This window comes from Bubalus bubalis, chromosome 2 (genome assembly GCF_019923935.1).
Source record: "Bubalus bubalis isolate 160015118507 breed Murrah chromosome 2, NDDB_SH_1, whole genome shotgun sequence".
Classification (NCBI taxonomy): domain Eukaryota; kingdom Metazoa; phylum Chordata; class Mammalia; order Artiodactyla; family Bovidae; genus Bubalus; species Bubalus bubalis.
Window position 1 is genome coordinate 23,790,510 of NC_059158.1, and position 21,810 is coordinate 23,812,319.

The 21,810-nt window shown below is 42.7% G+C and overlaps 1 long non-coding RNA gene across 7 annotated transcripts; it reads right to left on the reverse strand.

Annotated features, from left to right (window-relative positions):
- Nucleotides 1-443: 443 nt before the first annotated feature.
- LOC112578023 lies at nucleotides 444-17,048 on the reverse strand. Of its 7 annotated transcripts, none has more exons than XR_006640720.1 (4): nucleotides 16,093-17,048; nucleotides 14,704-15,003; nucleotides 6,654-9,423; nucleotides 444-891 (listed from the first exon to the last, which is right to left on the reverse strand). It is a non-coding gene; the product is annotated as an uncharacterized LOC112578023 (long non-coding RNA). The 7 variants fall into 7 exon arrangements; XR_006640719.1 differs by lacking the exon at nucleotides 444-891 and adding an exon at nucleotides 1,927-2,121; XR_006640718.1 differs by lacking the exon at nucleotides 444-891 and adding an exon at nucleotides 4,598-4,986.
- Between the last annotated feature and the right edge of the window lie 4,762 nt (nucleotides 17,049-21,810).

Genomic DNA, 21,810 nt, shown 5'->3' on the forward strand with positions numbered 1-21,810 from the left:
TTAGTTTCTGAAGCATGTGATCAAGCCTCAACCAGCAGTATGGAATACCAGCGCTCTTGATAGCCATCTTGATACTTAGCTTCAAAGTGTGTGCTTCATCTGTATTATAAAAATATTTTTGAGAATATTGCATCTTGTATGAATTTCCTTTCAGAATTTAATCTCAGGGAAAATATTATTTTTTTTGACGTACCAGTATTTTTCCTCCTGTCACTAAAGGATTACATGAATCACTATTTCCCTTTTGTCCTTGGTTAACAGGACTCTTAAAATCAATTTAGTCATTCACTCAGTGATGTGGAGTTAGTATATATATTTTCCTTCATTATTTTGTGTTGATTTTCTTTTTTATTTCTATGTTATCAATTAATTTTAATATAAATTATCTATATTTTTGGTGGAAAGAAACAGTGTAAATATAAAAACTACACTATAAGTCTTAGTAGTTGTAATGATAATAAATTTAATCTCACTTATTTTTCTCCCAGTTTTATTGAGATGTAATTGACATACAGTACAGTATAAGTTTAACATGCATTTTATCTCACTTCTGAGAAGCTACTCTAAGCTAATATAGCACTCACTTTGTTTCTTCTTCATTAACTAGGATGAAAACTATTCCAACCTAGTTATCTTATAATACTACATAAGATCAAAGACTATCTAATTTCACTCTGAAATCATTTTTGCAGGTGTCTTTTCTTATTGAGGGCATTTTCATCTTCATCTTGAGATTATTCATGTCCCCCCTCCCCCCCATAGGGTAAAATTCTAAACCATCTGAAGATTCTGAAGGGAGACAGGGACAGGATTCAGAATTTTCAGTCTACAGGAGAAGATGAGATCCAGGCCCTGGTGGTACGAGAAGTTTCGAGTGAATGTTCTTTGTACCTGTGTTGGGTGGGAGAGAGAAAGAGAACTGTGTGTGTGTTTGTGTGTGTGTGTGTATATATGTTGAGGGGAGGGGGGATAATGAGGAATGAGGAGAAAGTGGGTGTGATAGAAGGGATTCTAGTTCTGAACTTATCCTCAGACAAACATTCTGGTGTTTTCCAGCCTCTCAGGAAAAATCCTCTTTGTCTTTCTGCCTTTACTGTAGGCAAAGTTCCAGAGCCATAAGCAAGACATAGCATCAGTGTTTGAGCAGGGCCATCAGTTCCTGAGAGAAAAGGAGCAGTACCTGTTGGAGTGGCTGGAGGGAACGGAGCAACAGCTCACTGAAGGGAGGAACAGCCATGTCACCAAGGGCTCTGAGGAGGTCATCCGGCTGGAGACCCTGATTTCTGAGTTAGAGAAGAAGGCTCAGCAGCCAGCACTTGAACTTTTGCAGGTGAGGGACCAGTTAAATTGTACCTCTTGCTCCAAGCTGCAGTCTGGCCCCTCCATGAGCATGAGATTTGGACCAGGAGTCAGGAGAGACAAGGTTTTGTTCTCATTTGTTGAGTTCTTGACAGGTTAATTAGCAAACCAATAGGTTGTAAGTCCCAAATCACAGTGGGTGGGAGACTACAATATGCACAGATGTTACACTGAGACAGTAAGATCTGTCAGTCAATTCAGTTCAGTCTCTTAGTCATGTCCGACTCTTTGCAACCCCATGGACTGCAACACACCAGGCTTCCCTGTCCATCACCAACTCCTGGAGCTTGTTCAAACTCATATCCATTGAGTTGGTCATGCCATCCAATCATCTCCTCCTCTGTCGTCCCCTTCTCCTCCTGCCCTCATTCTTTCCCAGCTTCAGGGTCTTTTCCAATGAGTTGGTTCTTTGCATCAGGTGCCCAGAGTATTAGAGCTTCAGCTTCAGCATCAGTTCTTCCAATGAATATTCAGGACTGATTTCCTTTAGGATTAACTGGTTTGATCTCCTTGCAGTCCAAGGGACTCTCAAGAGTCTTCTCTAACATCACAGTTCAAAGCATCAATTCTTCGATGCTCTGCTTTCTTTATGGTCCAACTCTCACATTGATACATGTACATTTATAATTATAAGAAATAATTAAAAAAAAAAAAAAAGAAAGAATTGAGTGTTAAATCTTATGATCAGACTGGAAGCCACAGGAATTCTGGAAAAGGCTAGTCAGGGAGGGCTTCATGGATGAAGCAGCTCTTAACGGTAGCCTTGAGGAAAATGTAAAGATTTGTGTTAGCAGGAAAGAGGAGTTGAACATTCCATTTGTGGAGGTGCATTGGTTAAAATGAAACACATGAATGTGATGATAAACTTAATGAGTGTGATAATAAAAAGGTGGGTGTAGGTGCAGCATGCATGACAGTCCTGTCCGACTCTTTGCGACCCCATGGACTGTAGCCCACAGGCTCCTCTGTCCATAGGATTTTCCAGGCAGGAATACTGGAATGGGTTAGCCATTTCCTCCTCCAGGGGATCTTCCTGACCCAGGGATTGAACCTGAGTCTCCTGTGGCTCTTGCACTGACAGGAGGATTCTCTACCATTGAGCCACCTGGGAAGCCCGCAGGTGCTGAGGAAGAGCGTTTGGAAGATAGGAAGGTACACAGAGTGAAAGGGGCTACCTTTCTGGAGGAGTCAGCTTAAGTGAGAAAGAAGTTAAAGGGAAGGTGGGCTAGTTAAGATGGGGCCAACTGAGTAGAGGCCTTCAAAGGCATTCTGAGATTTCAGTCTTAACCTGATAGACAGTTAGAGTCTTAACAGATTAAGGAGTTTTCCTGGAGAGGATATCCTAGACTCAAATGGAGGAAAGGAAGGGGAAACGTGTGCCCCCATAAACCACAGTGGAGAATAACACAGGTCCAAGCCCACCAGAAAATTCTCTGTACAGTCCTATTCTGTACCCATTCCCAGCGAGCTCATCGTAAGGAACGGTGGCAGCTCCTGGGAACCTTATTTCCATGACAGTCTGTCTTTTCTTCCTTTCTAGGACCCAAGTGACATAACAAGCAGGTAAGTGCTGCTTGCTTTATATTTTTAACCACTTAGGTGTTCCTTTGTTTTTTCTTTCTGTCACCATAACTTATCGAAATTTGGCAAGGGCTGAAAGGGGTTATTTGGAAGAAGAGAGGTTCTTCTAGAAAGTTTAATATGAAAAGTATTCCATAGAACGTCCTAGAAAAATTATTGTCTTGGAACTTAGGATTGTAAGAGGATAGGGAGAATTGAAATGGGAGGAGATTGTAGCAGAGTATTTGAAACAGTTTAAAATACACATTTGTTTCTAAGACCTGGTGTGCTTTTGTTCTTTTTATTCCTGTTTGGTTCCCAGCCGCCTCTCCTGGATGCACTGCCTCACATTTTGTAGAGCACATTTCTTCATCAGATTGCCCTCCACGCTTGTTAGTGATGGTTTCCTGCTCCTTGCTGGATCATAAGGAGACACTTATATGCGTCACAGGGATATGGTTTCTTTGGCAGTGGTTCTCAGCCAGTGTGTTAGGCATTAAACACTGACAGTTTTCAAAAACCATACCCATAATGATATGCAGAAGCTTTGAACAGAGATAAAAGCCAAGTATTGTGAGAATACACAGTTCATCCCAGAGACACCAGGACTGTTGGCATAATCTGAGCATTTACCATGGACCAGTTACCAGGTGGGGAAAGGAAATACAGTGCCAGATTCTGGCTGGGGAAACCAGAGACTGTCAGAGATGAGTGATTATATAAGAAATGAGAGTGATACAGAATGTGTAAGACTTCTTGCCCTAGAGTATTTTGTGTGATATCAGTAGTTATTCTAGTTTTCTTTTTATTAGTGTTTTCATACTATTAAACTTTTTATTCTTTAACTCTCAACCTATCTGGGCTGTTATTTTTATGTATCTCTTATAAGCAACATAAAATTTTGTTTTCTTTTAAAAGAAATTCATCTGACACATTTTAATTGGAATATTTAGTATTTATAGCTCCTGGAAAACCACCACTTTCATTTATAATTTTAAAAGTATTTGGAGTGTTTGACAAATAATATCCTTACATTTTATTTTTTATATCTGAATATGTTTTGTTTATATCTACTTTTGCCTTCTCTATTTGCCTTTCTCTTTTTTCTATTTTATATTTTTGTGTGTATATATTTATGAGCCTTGTTTTTGTCATATGCTATAATTTCTAGTCCATAGTATTTTTTATTGTTTTCTAGATATTTTAAAATTTTAAATTTCATTTGCTATTTAATATAAGATTTGTTTTAAAAACAGGACATCTGTCAATGGTGCTGTGTTTTTCTTTTTCTAACAGCTTTATGTTTCATAGTTTTTTTACATTTTGTGATCAGACAAGTGTGTTGCCATTTCTACTATTTTGGACTTTATTGAGGCTTTCTGTATTGTGTGTTTTAAATTTTTGGACAGTTCTATGCACTTGAAAATAAGGTACATTCTTTGTGTTCTTGGAATAGGACTGATATATTTCCATGAGGTTTTCCTTAGTAATTTTGTTATTTAAGTATTTTGTTTTGATACTTAAGAAGGCCCGGATAGCTCAGTCAATAGGTAGAACATCAGACTTTTAATTTTTTTAAGTCCCTGTTTGGGTGTAGCTCTACACTTTTGGGCTTCCCTGGTGGCTCAGTGGTAAAAATAATCTCCTGCAGGTTGATCCCTGGATCGGGAAGATGCCCTGGAAAAGGGAATGGCAACCCACTCCAGTATTCGTGCCTGGAGAATCCCATGGACAGAGGAGCCTGGCAGGTTGCAGTCCATGGGGTCTCAATAGTCAGACATGACTTAGCAACTAAACCACCATAAATGACATGTTGGTGGATAGAGAATCCTTGGATCATGGCCCTTTCTTCAGATCTCTATATTCTTCTCTCTGACTCTGATGTCGAAACTGGCCACTTGGAAAAGCAGCTTTTACTATCTGCCTTTTTGGTCCATTATTGGTATTTGTTCGCATGTGTATACTCTGACGGTGGGAAACCATGCCTTTCTCTCAGGAGTAATTACTGTGACTTCATTATCTCCAGATACTCCCGGAAGATGTTCTGGATTGAAAAGCCTATCAGTCCTGCAATCAGAAAACAGATGGAAGAATTTTCAGATAAACTTCTTTGTTTAGAGAAAGGACTCAGAGGATTCCATGGTAAAGGAGGGAGTTCTGAGCCTAGAAAACCTTCTTTGTTTCTTTGTAATGTTTCTTTAAGTTTTGATTGTGGCTGCACCTTCTCAGAGTTCCTGCATGTCATTCACACCAGGCAAGGACACTGGGGAGGAAATCTAAGTCCAAACCATGGAGGCTTCCATGTGACAGTCTAAGACTGTTCCATAATGTAGAATAATAGTTAATAGGTCTCAGAGTTGGTAGAAATATATTTCATATCTACTGCTGTTGCTGCTACTTCTAAGTCTCTTCAGTCGTGTCTGACTCTGTGCGACCCCATTGACAGCAGCCCACCAGGCTCCCCCGTCCCTGGGATTCTCCATGCAAGAACACTGGAGTGGGTTGCCATTTCCTTCTCCAATGCATGAAAGTGAAAAGTGAAAGTGAAGTTGCTCAGTCATGTCCGACTCTTAGCGAGCCCATGGACTGCAGCCCACCAGGCTTCTCTGTCCATGGGATTTCCCAGGCAAGAGCACTGGAGTGGGGTGCCATTGCCTTCTCCAATTTCATATCTAACAGTGAGGTAAAAGAAGATTGGGAGGCTATGGAAAACAGTATGGCATTTCCACAAAAATTTAAACACATAATTACCATATGATCTAGCATTCCCACTTCCCAAAGAATTCAAAGCAGGCCCTCAAAGAGATATTTGCACTCTCATGTTCATAGCAACATTATTCACAATGGACAGGAAGTAGAAGTAACCCAAATGTTCATCACTGGATGAATGCAGAAATGGAATGTGGCATATGCAGACAATTGAATACTATCCAGCCTAAAAAAGGAAGGAAACTGTGACACATACTCTAACATGGATGAACCTCGAGGACAAAATGCTAAGTGAAATGAGCCAGTCACAAAGAGACAAGTACTGTGTGATTCCATGTATATGAGGTCTCTAAATTAATCAAATCCATAGGAACAGAAAGTAGATTAGTGGTTGCCAGATTAGAGAGGAGGGGGAAATGAGGAGCTGCTGTTTAACAAGTATAGAGTTTAAATTTTAAAAAATGCAAAAGTTCTGGAAACTGGTTGCACAACAAGTTAGATGGAAAAGGCAATGGCACCCCACTCCAGTACTCTTGCCTGGAAATTCCCATGGACGGAGGAGCCTGGTAGGCTCCAGTCCATGGGGTCGCTAAGAGTCGGGCACGACTGAGTGACTTCACTTTCACTTTTCACTTTCATGCATTGGAGAAGGAAATGGCAACCCACTCCAGTGTTCTTGCATGGAGAATCCCAGGGACAGAGGAGCCTGGTGGGCTGCTGTCTATGGGGTCGCACAGAGTCGGACACGACTGAAGCAACTTAGCAGCAGCAGCAACATTAATGAACTATACACTTAAAACTGGTAAAGACAGTAAACGGTATGTGTTTTAACCACAATTGAAAATAAAATTAAAGAATAGTGAGAGAATGACTATAAAGAGGTATCTTTGAGAGTGGAGAGAAATAGTGTGATTTAGGACTAGAAGTTTAGGGCTTAGCTTAAAAACAGGTAGTATGCCCAAAGGTGCTCTTTAATGAAGCACCAGGTGGGTTCAGCACATGTTGCCATGGATATTCACACGAACCTGTTTAGACTGGACAGCTGTGGGTGTCTCCTGAATTAATTCCTCTGTTTCACTTGAACTTTCATGATCCCCTGTTAACTGTTGAAGTTATATGAGATACCATAAAAGAGTTTGACTGAGAAGCTGTGGTGCCAGAGCTGCTTCCTGTCAAGAATTCCCAGGTGGGCCAGTGGGTAGGACTCAGTGCTTTCACTGCGGTCGACCTAGGTTCAATCCCTGGTCTTCCCAAAAGCCGAGCAGTGTGGCTAAAGAAAAAAGAACAAGAAAGAATTGCTCACTGTCCTTTTGTTCTTTTACTCTAGGAAAGTTGATGAGGGATCTGGACTATAAGACAAGTGAGTATCTGGAGAGGATAGTGGCTGAAGTTTGCAAATTACCATTTTCCTGTGAAACTCTTATTACTTACGGGTCAGCCCGTTTGTTTTAAAGAGGAAGGTCTTCATGTGACTAATGTATCCAAATTCTTTATCCTGAGTTCAGAACCATAAACCTTTCCCCAGATTTGTTCAGCTGTAGTGATCCTAGTCCTTATCTTTTTTTGCTCTCCAGTCTCATCGCATTGCCTGAGGCCTTGAATTTTCTGTGTTCTTTACACTCTCTAAATATGGTTGCTAATAGTCTGAACATAAGGTCAAAAGCAGTCTTTGTCCCGGCCCCCTGAGGAGCCTCCCACCATTGTCATGAAGGCCCCAGAACCTATGGGACAAATCTCATTTGTATCTTTTGTGAGGCCACACCTTTGTCTCCTTGTCCCCACAGTGAGGATCATCCTTAATTCCCATTCAAGGGCTACCTTTCAGTGTCTCCAGGTGGGAAGAGTATGATGTTCATGGCTTGTGGATGAACAAATGCCAGTGTGGTCAGTGATTTGATCCAGAGCCCGGGGTGCTGGGCAGTAAGGGCTTCATGTGGGGCAAAGTGTACTGGGAAGTGAAAGTGGACAGGATCTGGTGGGAAGCAGAGGAGGAAGAAGACGCAAAGAGATACAGGGCTGGAAGCAGAGGCATGTTTGGCAGCAGGTATCTTGGTGGGTTTACAGGCATCACTGATGGGTATCTTTCTCCTGGATATAGAGAGGAGAATGAGGAGTTGGAAGAAGAATGGTCTCGGGAAAATGGAATATGGCCAAAATTCTGCCTGGTGGGGGAGGCAAGAGAGTCAGTGGTGAGAAGGGGATTTCTCAACTTCACCTCTGAGGAGGGGTCTGGACTCTGCAGCTGTCCTCAGCTGGGGTGTCTATATGCACCAGCCCGGGGCCCTTCCAGATCCTGTCCTACTGCCCCCGGCAGATTGGAGTTGCTCTGGATCATGATGGTGGGAAGGTAACCTTTACCAATGCCAGAACTCAAGAGTTCATCTATGAATTCTCATCTGCCTTTGCTGAGAGAATTTTCCCTTTCCTGTGGCTTAACTGCATGAGATCCAGACTTGCGCTGAGACCCTGAGAGAAGATCTCCTGGCACGGCCCCAGGTTTTGTCATTTACCCTTTGTTCCTTTTCATCAGTCCCAGCTCTGCCTCAGCTGGATGGTCCTGCTGGGTTTCTGATTGCACTCAGATGACTGGAGCTTTATGGCAATCATGAGTCTCTTGTCCTCGCAGCTTTCTCTCTGAAATGGGGATCGTAATAGTTGATCTTCTTTCTCTAAGGGGAATGGTTGGAATGTCTTTAATGTGTTTATTAAAATGTGTCTTAACTAATTTATCTCTTCTGTTGCCTTTGATTTGGTTCTTCACCGGCCACTGAGACAAATGTATGAAAACGAGTGGCTGTATTACAGAATCTCGGCTCCTGCTACAAACAGTAATTGATGACAACATCCATATTGATTTCTGAAGCACCTTTTCTGTCCCATAATTTCTCCGGCCATCCTTCTAAGCAGTTGTTGTTGTTCCATCGCTCAGTCATGTCCGACACTTTGCAACTCCATGGACTGCAGCACGCCATGCCTCCCTGTCTTTCACCATGGCCCAGAGTTTGCTCAAACTCATATCCATTGAGTCAATGATGCCATCCAACCATCTCATCCTCTGTCACCCCTTTCTCCTTCTGCCCTCAATCTTTCACAGCATCAGGGTCTTTTCCAAATCTTCTAAGCAGCTGAGGAAACAGTAAATATTTGGCAGTTCATATCTGTTTAACCTTTGATACACTATGAGATTTGAGATATCTGGCATAAGAATTCCTTTATTTATCTGCCATGTTCTGATAATTTTTGCAATGGGAGGGAGAGAGGGGAAGCCATGTAAGGTTCAGGTGTATATGAGTTTTTGGAAGTGACTTGGTTCTGAAGTCATGTCTAATGTCAGCTGTGTTTTGAGATGGTAGAAATAGATATGTAGCTTAATGTTAAATCAGTAATCTTACCTATAAGCAGCAGAAAACAAATTGGCTAATTTTAGAAAAAGGAAAATTTACTTTTAAAAAAGGGAAATTAATTAAATATCACTGGAGCATGTGGAGTGCAAAGAGGGAGGGATATGTGTGCCTGCCTGCAAGCAAATTCTGGAGGCATGTCCACGTGACTCCCAGAGAGGTGGGAGCTGCAGTGAGAGAGGGAGGAGGAGGAGTCAGCAGGGCTTGAGAGGATTGTTGAATTGTCAGGATATAAATAGAATACATCATGCATGAGTCCAAGCTATTGGAGAGTGGATATAATCTGGTGGGGAATAGAAGAGGAAGAAGTAACAATGCTTACTTACGGAGCCAGAGGTGTGTTTGACAGTAGCAATCTTGGTGGATTCATACTCAACTGATGGGTAAAGTTTTCCTGGATACAGAGGTGAGAATGAAGAGTTGAGGAAGGAGTGGGCTCAGGAACTTAGTGGATAGAACAGCCCTAGTTCTTCATGTAATTAACCCCTAAATCAAAATCTGCCATAAGCACACCAGAATAGGATGCCTGCCTGTGCCCAGCAACAAAAAAGCAAAGTGTGTTTTTTGGCTTCTGTAATAAGACATGGTCTCATCAAGACTCGTGTAGTTCAGCATTCTCAAGACATGGGAGCACATGCTAGTTGCCAATTTGAGAGAATAGCATTGAAACATGTATATTATCATATGTGAAATAGATCACCAGTCCAGGTTTGATACATGAGGCACGGTGCTCAGGGCTGGTGCACTGGGATGACCCTGAGAGATGGGATGGGGAGGGAGGTGGGAGGGAGGGTCTGGATGGGGAACACATGTACACCCATGGCTGATTCATGTCAATGTATGGCAAAAACCACCACAATATTGTAAAGTAATGAGCCTCCAATTAAAAGAAAAAAAAAACAAATTTTTTCTGATTGTAAACTGAATATAAATTCACTATAAAAATGAAGAGTTTTTTTTTTTAATCCCATAGTCCTTTTGTCAACAAAACATTTTCTCTATTAACATTTTGGTATATTTTTAACCTTTTCTGCTGTAAAAATTTGCATATTTCTTATTTTATAAAACTGAAATTGCTATATATGTAATCTCATAGTGTATACTTTTAACGTCATATCTGATCATCTGCCCACGTCATTAAATATTTCTGAAGATAAAAAAAAGAAAATGTTTCGTTGCAGGACTTCTCCGGTGGTACAGTGGATAAGAATCCCCTTGTATTCAGGTTCAACCCAGGGACATAGATTCAACCCTGGTTGGGGAAGATTCCAAGTACCTCAGAGCAACTGATCCCATGTGCTGCAACTGCTGAAGCCCCTGGGCCCAGAGCCTGTGCTCTGCAACAGGAGAAGCCAGGCAGTGGGAAGCCCGTGCGCTGCAACAAGAGAAGCCATGGCAGTGAGAGGGCTGTGTGTGCTGCAACTAGAAAGGAGCCACCCCCCCGCCCCCGCCCCTGCTCTCTGCAAGTAGAGAAAGCCCATGCGCTGCAGCGAAGACCCAGTGCAATCAAAGATAAAAATTAATAATGAAAAAACAATGACAAAATCATTCTCACTGAGGAGAGACAGCTTTCCCAGACTACAGCTCAGACAGAAGCAAGCCTCTGATATGCAAACTAACCAATCCAGACCCCACCCCGCCCTCCCTCCCTACCCCCCCAATCCTCCCCACACCTCCTACCCCAGCTTCCCCCCTCTCCTCCCCCGTCCCTGGTTTAGCCTTTGTACCCTAAGAGGCAATATTCCTCTGCCTTAATAATCCCAGGGCCAGGTACCAGACAACCAAAGACCATTACTATAACCCAAAGCCTGCTGATACTTGTTCATACCAGCCAATCCTAATTTGTTTTCCCTGCCCTACACCTTGACTTTCCCAAGGAGACCTATTAAAGGTCTAACCTTTATTTTCCTTTCATCTTTGCCAAGCTGACAGATTTTAATTTTTCTTTCCATTTTCCCTTTCACATTCCCATTTTTCCCATTTATTAATAATGAATTTATTTGGTATTTACATTTCTTCTTTTCCAAATTGTTTTCTAATAGTCTTTATTTTCCAATCTTGTTGTAAGAATTTTAAAATATTGAATTTAAGGAAGAAAAATCAGCCTCCTGACCCCAGGGAACAGGTGTGATACTCACAGCTAGACCTCAGAGTTACTTGAAGCTGGCCTGGTGCTCAGCAGCTAGGCCATGTTGTTCTCTTTGGAATAAATCATTTTATAAAATAGAAACATCAAATAAGGATACACTGAAATCATAATAAAGTGAAACAAAACAAGACAAGACTATACATAATTTCATTTAAGCACAGAGAAACAGGGAACTGTGCAATTCAGAAAGTACTGAACATCTCCCTATCCTGGGGAACAGGACTGATGGTTGCAAATGCTCCGTTATCTTTGCTCTAGTCTGACCTCCTTATAGATGTGATTGATTGGGACACCCAATCATGTAATTGACCATGCTTCCTGGCAATACTCAGTTTGGAGTAAACCCCTCTTTTCTCCAACCAAAGCCCAAATCCCACAATAACACATTCTTTCTTATACCCTCACTCTAAGATGCTCTGTGGTTCCCCACAGTATACATTCTCCCTTGCTGTATCAAGTAGTTGAGAGAGTCATTTCCTAGGCAGGTTGATAGGGAGTCTAGGGGTCCCCAAGGAGAGAGGGGTCTGGAATTCTCAAGGAGGAAGAAAGAACAAACTTTTTTCTTTCTTCACATTCCTTAGGATTATATAACAATAATGTATCCTGCCTAAGGACAGTCTTTGGATTAAACCTTCTGTTATCTTAAACTGTAAATTATGGGAGTAGACCTGGTCTTTACAAGGATGTATCTTGCCTGAGGACAGTGTTATCTTAAAATGTAAATTATGGGAGTAGGTCTGATGAGGTCTTTACAACCTCCAGACATTCTTTGGGTTATATAACTTCATTGTTAACATTAGCAAGCGGGTACTCTTTCTGCCCCCTTCTGAGGCCTATGTCAGAAGCTTTCTCTATCTCCTTTATACTTTAAAAAACTTTATTACACAAAAGCTCTGAGTGACCAAGCCTCGTCACTGGCCCCGGATTGAATTCTTCTCCTCTCAGGGCCAAGAATCCCGATGTCTTCACGTGATTCAACAACAACCTTTCATAGTAAACACACTGTGTTCAACTAGGTGTGTTCCTGGTGGTCTTTGGGTGAAAAATATTGACACATGCTAATATTTTGTCTATCAGATTTTTTCAGTTCAGTTCAGTTCAGTTCAGTTGCTCAGTCGTGTTCGACTCTTTGTGACCACATGAATCACAGCACGCCAGGCCTCCTTGTCCATCACCAACTCCCAGAGTTCACTCAGACTCGCGTCCATCAAGTCAGTGATGCCATCCAGCCATCTCATCCTCTGGCGTCCCCTTCTCCTCCTGCCGCCAATCCCTCCCAGCATCAGAGTCTTTTCCAATGAGTCAACTCTTCACATGAGGTGGCCAAAGTACTGGAGTTTCAGCTTTAGCATCAGTCCTTCCAGTGAATACCCAGGACTGATCTCTTTTAGGATGGACTGGTTAGATCTCCTTGGAGTCCAAGGGACTCTCAAGAGTCTTCTCCAACACCACAGTTCAAAAGCATCAATTCTTCGGCGCTCAGCTTTCTTCACAGTCCAACTCTCACATCCATACATGATCACTGGAAAAACCATAGCCTTGACTAGACGGACCTTTGTTGACAAAGAAATGTCTCTGCTTTTGAATATGCTATCTAGGTTGGTCATAACTTTCCTTCCAAGGAGTAAGCATCTTTTAATTTGGCTACAATGGCTGCAATCACCATCTGCAGTGATTTTGGAGCCCCAAAAATAAAGTCTGACACTGTTTTCACTGTTTCCCCATCTATTTCCCATGAAGTGATGGGAACAGATGCCATGATCTTAGTTTTCTGAATGTTGAGCTTTAAGCCAACTTTTTCACTCTCCTCTTTCATTTCATCAAGAGGCTTTTTAGCTCCTCTTCACTTTCTGCCATAAGGGTGGTATCATCTGCATATCTGAGGTTATTGATATTTCTCCCAGCAATCTTGATTCCAGCTTGTGCTTCCTCCAGCCCAGCGTTTCTCATGATGTACCCAAATTTTTTAGGTGTCTTTAAATTTGATTATGGACATGTGTTTGCATGCTTGTGAGTCTGTGGTTGCCATAGAAAAGTTTTATTTCTTCTTTGTGTTTTTTTCTTAAATCTTTGGGTCATGCTTAGAAAATTCTTCATTCGACAATTGGGAAAATTTTATGTATATTTTCATTTAGGTAGAGATGATGAGGAGAGTGGGGTCCAAGGGTAAAAGGAAACAAAAAACTGAAATTGGGGTCAAGTATCACTTTACACACACTATGGGGAGGAATAATAGGTAAAGAATTCAAAGGGGGTGGGAATTCTAAGGTTTTTATTTTCTGTTTTGTATTTTTATAATTATATAGGACCAACAGCGTATTTTATAATGGGGTATTCAATAAATACTTTCTTGTGGCTAAGTGAAGATATAAGTGCTTGCTTATGTTTACCAGATTAACAGAAATGACATCAAGAGTCTCAATGTAATATAGATAAGAAATAGCTCCAAAGATGAGTGTTTTTGAAAACTAATTACCTTGAGGTGATAAATTATGTTTAGGTTAATGATGTTAAAGAAAGTGAAAGTGGGTCTGTCTCTGCGACCCCATGGGCTGTAGCCCACCAGACTCCTCTGTCCATGGAATTTTCCAGCCAAGATTACTGGAGTGGGTGGATAGCCATTCCCTTCTCCTGGGGATCTAGAGCTCAAACCCGGGTCTCCTGCACTGGAGCCAGATTAAATTTTCTTGGGCCTGCCGTATTTTACAGCAATGTCTAAGACCCACATAACCAAATGTATGAAGATAATTTCAATGTACTTCAATCTATGAGTCATACAGTATCTTGGGAGAATGAAAACTAAACCACTTAGATATGCTCTGTCAAATAGTAGCTACTAGCCACATACAGCTATTTAAATTTAATTGAATAAAAATTCAACTGATCAGTGATGTTAGCCACATTTCAAGTGCTCAATAGCCACATAGAGCTGGCACCTACCACATGAAAAGTGCAGACCTAGAACTCTGAGTAGCACTATTATTGATGAGATTAGTGGGCCTCAAGTAAGGTATATTAGACCCATTCAAAACCAAATGGCCAATATTATTTCTCACACAGATTACATCAGATTTATTTCTGGGATATGGATAAATATTAAGCTGGTACCAACAAATCCAAAATGGGTCAGGAATGAATTTCTCTCTCATGCCTTCAGGCACAAACTATTCCCAGTTCCAAAGGGGAAACACCTGTCTCCCAACTCCCTTCCTAGGTGGAGACACTCTGGCATCAAATTTCTAAGGGTAAGTCCTCTTAGAAGAACCAAGAGGCAGAGTCTTAATAAGTAAATGTTGGGAAGCACAGAGTCCAATTCAGGAAGAGGGAGTCTAGAAGTGAAGAGACAAAGAGGTGGGTGCTAACTTGTAGTCTCCCTGCTTTACTCAGAACAGTAGTTCTCAAACTGTGGTCTGTGGAACCCTTGAAGTCTCTGAGACCCTACTATGGGAGACATGAAGTCAAAACTATTTTCATAATATTACCAAAAATTTATTTACCTTTTTCTTTTAAATATGTATTACTTACTTTGGCTGCAGTGGGTCTTCACTGAGGCATGAGGGATTTCTCTAGTTGCAGAGCATGGGCTATAGGCTCAGCAGTTACAACTTGAAGGCTTAGTTGTCCTTTGACACATGGGCTCTCAGTTCCCCCGCAGGGATCAAACCCTTGTCCTCTGCATTGGAGGGCCATTTCATAACCACTCTTCCACCAAGGAGGCCCCTACCTTTTTCACTGTGTTGACATTTGCGCTGAGGTAAAAGTTAGCAGAAATGAGCCTATTTCAACAAACAGCAATAGCAGTTATGAATTCTTCACCAAATTTAGCTGCAGAATAAAAAACCAAGTTTCACTGAAAAATATCCAGGTTGTAGTATTAAAAATTATTGTTTTTACTGTCATCATTCTTGAGTCCACATTTTAGACTCTCTGATAGCATGAAATGGGAAGTACACATAAAATACTTCTGCTCCATTTTAAAGTACTATGTCCCAAGGAAAATAATTTTTCTGAGCTGACTTAGCTTCTTTTTTTATGGAATACTATTTTCACTTTAAGAATGAATAACAGGAAAACTACGATTTTTTAGATTTAGTTATTTGGCATAATGAACATGAGTTTCTCGCTTCCAGGAAATCAACTTACAGTATTTATTGCCAATGATAAAATGCAAGCTCTCATGAGAAAATTAATCTTGACAGCTTCCCAGTACTGACAAACTTCTCTAGTGTAAGCTGTGGTGACATTAACAAATGTGATTGTTTGCTAATCTTAAACGTCAGCACTCTAAAATCTATACAACTTGGTAAAACAATGCATTGCTTTTTAAAAATCATGCATTGATACAATATTCATTCATCGTACAAAACAGGCCTACGGACTCCTATGCAACAGATTTGGAAATATTCAGTTATAGTTTCAAGTTCCACATAGCAAAATATTATTTATGAAACCTAACACTTGTGTAGTTTTAGTGTTGTATCAAAGATGAGTAGCCATAATTATCTGAAAATGTTATTCAAAATACTTCCCTTACCTATACTTATGTGAGGCTGGATTTTTTTCATTTACTTTAATTTAAAAAAATTAAATACAGAAGCAGATATCCAAATACTTCAGTTTTCTAATGAGGCATACAAGAAAAGAATGTAAACTTTTGAAAGAATGTAAAATCTAGAAGGCTCACTTCTCACTATACTATTTCATCTTGAAAATAGAGATTTTTCATAAAAATATTTCTTTTAATGTAATGGGTTATTAATATTACAATTGAATCAATCGATTTCTGTTGTTTCAATTTCTAATATGGCCAATGTTCACAGATATAACACACATAAGTGATACTATCTTTGAGGTCCCAAGTCGTATAGTCATACACTGATTCTGAAACCGAAAGTTTGTAAACTTGTGACTTACAAGGTCCTCCGGGCAGTAGGAGAGGGGTCAGGGCAAAGTCCCAGGTCCCCGGGTAAGGCTCTCAGGGTCTTAGGCCAGAAGGTGATGTCTGGGCAGGGGAGTCAAACCTCGTAGGAATCCCCACCTCCCTGGGATTTCACTTTCTCTGCGCTCAAACTGTGTCGGGTCTTTCTGCTTGGATACTCATGACGAGGACCAGTTCTCACTCCCATTGCGTATCCGGTTCCTAGAAGCCAATCAACGTCACCATCGTTCCTGGTTTTAGGGTCTCTTATCTCCCCTCTAATGGCACCCCACTCCAGTACTCTTGCCTGGAAAATCCCAAGGACGGAGGGCCTGGTGGGCTGTAGTCCATGGGGTCGCTAAGAGTCGGACACCACTGAGCGATTTCACTTTCACTATCTCCCCTCGCAAACTGTGTCGGGCCTTTCTGCCTGGATAGTCATGACGGGGTCCCAGTTTTCACTCCCATTGCGTATTTGGTTTCTAGAAGCCAATCAGTGTCCATTCCTGGCTTCAGGGTCTCTACCGACCAGCCCGGACTGATTTTCTCAGGCTCGGATGGTAGTAGGCGCTTTAGGAGCTCAAGCACTCCGCTGCTGTTAGGGTCCCGGAGTCTGACCAAGATCTGGGAGAGGGAGATTCTGCAGGGGGAGGAGCAGGGGGCTGCTTGCTGCAGCGCAGGACCTCCAAGCAAGGCAAATTCGCCTCACACGGCCCAGACTCCACGCTTATTTGGGCTAAGAAGAGCCTGCAGCGATTTGTTCTTTTTTTTTTTTTTTTTCGGGTTTTGGTCCAGAACCAGCTGAATCTGCGCAGCTGGAGGCCTGGCTCAGCTGTAGACTGTGGGGCCCTGGGAAGCCTCCCCTCTGGGACCCGTGACCCCAAACCTTGGTTCATCCTCGGGGCCAGAATTTAGATTTGGGTACAGGAGCTCAGAACTTTTAAATTTGAAGGTTTGGAGGTGGAGGGATCAGGCCTGAGGGATCCAGGCAGCAGGTCTCTCTCTGTTAGGTCCATGAAGGGGGGGAAGAGACAGGAGGCTAGGGTCCTGGGCTCTTAGGCCTGGGAGGAGAAGAAGGCGCCCTGAAGGCTTCATAGGGTGGAGAGGGTGATGCTTGGACAGGAGGGTCCAACCTTGGTGTCCTTGGTATGCTGTTGTAGGTCTGGGGAGGAGGAATGTCTTTTTCATGTCTCAGAAAAATATTAGGGGGACCCACGGCCGAGACTCATGACTGATCTCCTTGTCACCCTTGTGGCCTCCAGGCTCCAGTTCACATCCTGTCCTTTGATTTCCAGGAAGCACCTTCATGGCCAGCAGCCGGACAGGTCCTTTTCCCAGGCTCTTGGGCCAGTGTATGTGGCACAGTGGTCCCTGCCATCTCAGCTCACAAAGAGAGGATGTCTAAGTAGCCCCTGACTGTGAGCTGAGGATGGGCTCTGCCTTCTTCAGGTCTCCCTGTCCCTCCCCCTCCCCCAGCATCATGTGTGTGGGGTGTAGAGTGGGGACTGGGGCGGGGGTATTTCTCTGGAAGAGAGGACTTCCTTTAATCACCTCTGCTCTCTCTTTTTCTCTTTTCCCTTCTTCCATGTGTATTTGAGTCATGTCATATCTGTAATTACAGAAAAATACCAAAAACATAAGTACAATTTCCCAGCAAAATATGGAGCTGACACTGTGTGATTATCATCCAGGTGAAAAATAGAGCCTCTACCAGCACCCAGGCCAGAAGCCCCTGTGTCTCTCTCCACACACACCCCACCTCCCTGCACACGTGTCCACTAAGGACCCTCCCTCACACCTCTCCTCTCTGGTTCCTCCCCTCCACTCCTATGGCCTCCATCCCATAATGTCACTGTTTCCTCCTTCTCCAGGAGCTTCCCCATATTTATAAGGGATCTCCTCTTCCTCCTTCTTCCCACTTCCTCCTCCTCCTCCTCGCCCCCCAACTCTTACACCCCATCCTAGGGACAGAGGTTCCAGAGTTCATTCCCTGGAGGAAGAGTCTATAACCTTGTTAGTAGCCGGAAGAAGTGACAAGAACTTGGGATTCAAGGTCTCATCCCTTGATAACTAGAACACTGTGTATGTTTGTGAGCTCCACCCTGGACCCGGAAACCAGGTTTTACAGCCTTGATATCTGATTCTCTCTGAGGCCAAAGTCTTTGGTTGTTTTGTGGAGAGAGAAACATCCATGTCAGTGTGTATTTTGGAAAACAGCTCACACTTTGAACTTGACACTGGATGGACAGCAGCTTGTGTGCACAGCACTGACCCACTGCTGGGAGCCTAGGAAGAGCCTGGGCAGATCTCTGGTAAGGAGGTCAAAGGGGAGCTCAGGTATCCAGTCATCAGCCCTGTGGCCACACAGGGGTATGACCACTTTTCTCTCTCCATTTCTGCACAGGTAAGGCACAGGATGCATTGTGGTCTGAGTCAGACAGAGAGGATTGCCCTAGTCCAGTGAATGGGTGAAGGTACTTTCTGAGCAGCTCTGGGGTCACAGGCTCAGGGTTTAGGCAGGGATTGGAGGAGAGGAGAGCCCTGGAGCCCTGCCCTGTATCTCAGGTTTCCATCTTTTCTCTCCATGTCTCCTCTCTGCAGTTCATTGATGAAAGACCCTGGAAATCTCAAGGTCAGTAATTGATTCTTCACTCCCTGTTTGTTTCTGGTTGATATTAAAATGTATTTTCATTTTAATATAGTTTGCAATTTATAAAAAAGTAGCAAAGGTAGTAGAGAGTTACTATATATCCCACACTCAGTGTCTGTATGGGAACATCTTATACCACCATCATACATTTGTCACAGCTAATGACCAGTATTGATACAGTGTTACTGAGCTCCAGAATTCATTTGAACTTCATTCAGTTCAGTTCAGTTCAGTTCAATTGCTCAGTCGTGTCCAACTCTTAGCGACCCCATGAATCGCAGCATGCCAGGCCTCCCTGTCCATCACCAACTCCCGGAGTTCACCCAAACTCATGTCCATCGGGTCCGTGATACCATCCAGCCATCTCATCCTCTGTCGTCCCCTTCTCCTCCTGCCCCCAATCCCTCCCAGAGTCAGGGTCTTTTCCAATGAGTCAACTCTTCGCATCAGGTGGCCAAAGTACTGGAGTTTCAGCTTCAACATCAGTCCTTCCAATGAACACCCAGGACAGATCTCCTTTAGGATGGACTGGTTGGATCTCCTTGCAGTCCAAGGGACTCTCAAGAGTCTTCCCCAACACCACAGTTCAAAAGCATCAATTCTTCAGTGCCCAGCCTTCTTCACAGTCCAACTCTCACATCCATACATGACCACAGGAAAAACCATAGTCTTGACTAGACGGACCTTTGTTGGCAAAGTTTTGTCTCTGCTTTTCAATATGCTATCTAGGTTGGTCATAACTTTCTTTCCAAGGAGTAAGTGTCTTTTAATTTCATGGCTGCAATCACCATCTGCAGTGATTTTGGAGCCCCCCAAATAAAGTCTGACACTGTTTCCCCATCTATTTCCCATGAAGTGATGGAACCTGATGCCATGATCTTATTTTTCTGAATGTTGAGTTTTAAGCCAACTTTTCACTCTCCTCTTTCACTTTCATCAAGAGGCTCTTTAGTTCTTCTTCACTTTCTGCCATAAGGGTGGTGTCATCTGCATATCTGCGGTTATTGATATTTCTCCCAGCAATCTTCATTCCAGCTTGTGCTTCTTCCAGCCCAGCGTTTCTCATGATGTACTCTGCATAGAACTTAAATAAGCAGGGTGACAATATACAGCCTTGACGTACACCTTTTCCTATTTGGAACCAGTCTGTTGTTCCATGTCCAGTTCTAAGTGTTGCTTCCTGATCTGCATATAGGTTTCTCAAGAGGCAGGTCAGGTGGTCTGGTATTCCCATCTCTTTTTCCTTTAACCTGATCCAGGATCCTATCACAGACACATTTTAAGTCTGGGAATTGTGTCTCCTTCAGGCTCCTCTGGATGAGACAGTCACACAGACTTCACTTGTTCTTGATGACTTTGATGTTTTGTGGAGTACTGCTCAGAGACATAATAGAACATCTTTCCATTTGACTGGGGCAAAGGGTTTTGGGGAAGAGGACCACAGAGATGAGTGACATTCTCCAGTCACCAAGGGTATACACTGTCCACTCGAATATCACTAATAAGTTCACCTCATCACCTAGTTAACATAGCATTTCCCAGATTTATTCTTGTGAACATCTATTTTTACTTCCCCACTATACTCTTTAGAAGGAAGTCACCATGCACAGCCCACACTTAAGGGGTGCTCTTCTGTCAACAAGTGTTGCAAGGGTTTGTGCAAAAATAAGTTTTCAAATGAGTTGAACAAGTACTAGATTGATAAACAGAGTGGATGGAGAGTCTCTGAGTAGCTTCATAAGAAACTGCTGACTCGTTTCCAGCAGCTGCGCTGCTTCCTATTCCTGCCCCAGTGAGCGAGGGTCTCTGCAGCACAACGTCCTGGTCAGCACTTGGCATCACCTGTTCTTAGATTCTCGATATTCTTGTAGGTGTGATGATACATTCCTGTCATTTTTTAATTTACATGTTGTAGAAACATAAGATGTTTAGCATCTTTTCATATGCATTTCCATTGTTATGTCTTTCTGAAGAGGTGTTTGTTCAGACTTTAGTTTTAAAAGGTTACTAGTTATTGTTTCGGAGAAGGCAATGGCACCCCACTCCAGTAGTCTTGCCTGGAAAATCCTATGGACGGAGGAGCCTGGTAGGCTGCAGTGCATGGGGTCGCTAAGAGTTAGGCAAGACTGAGCGACTTCACTTTCACTTTTCACTTTCATGCATTGGAAAAGGAAATGGCAACCCACTCCAGTGTTCTTGCCTGGAGAATCCCAGGGCTGAGGGAGCCTGGTGGGCTGCTGTCTCTGGGGTTGCACAGAGTCGGACACGACTAAGCGACTTAGCATAGCAGCAGCAGTTATTGTTTGTTGAGATTAAGAGTTCTGTGTGTATTTTAAAACAAGTCCTTTATCAGATATGTGAATTTGCAATAATTTCTCCCAGGCTGTGGCCTGAGCTCTTTTACTGATATAACAATATTCATTAATGAACAGATCGACTTTTCTGGGAAGAAAAAATGAGAAATTTCTAACTGCAATCATTTCTGAGTAGAGGACGTGAGTGAATGGGGAATGAAGGGACGAACATGAATTATTTATTTTTGTATATTCCTAAGTATCTTTTCAATTCTCTTGTGTGCTGGTAAATACAGAGAATGCAGTGGCACCCCACTCCAGTACTCTTGCCTGGCAAATCCATGGATGGAGTGGCCTGGTAGGCTGCAGTCCATTGGGTCGCGAAGAGTCGGACACGACTGAGCAACTTCACTTCCACTTTTCACTTTCATGCATTGGAGAAGGAAATGGCAACCCCCTCCAGTGTTCTTGCCTGGAGAATCCCAGGGATGGGGTAGCCTGGCGGGCTTCCGTCTATGGGGTCGCACAGAGTCGGACATGACTGAAGCGACTTAGCAGCAGCAGCAGCAGCAGCTGGTAAATAATGCTTTCAAAAATTATAGGGGATTAAAAATCCCTTCAGAGAAGGCAATGGCAACCCACTCCAGTACTCTTGCCTGGAAAATCCCATGAACAGAGGAGCCTGGTAGGCTGCAGTCCATGGGGTCACGAAGAGTCGGACACAACTGAGCAACTTCACTTTCACTTTTCACTTTCATGCATTGGAGAAG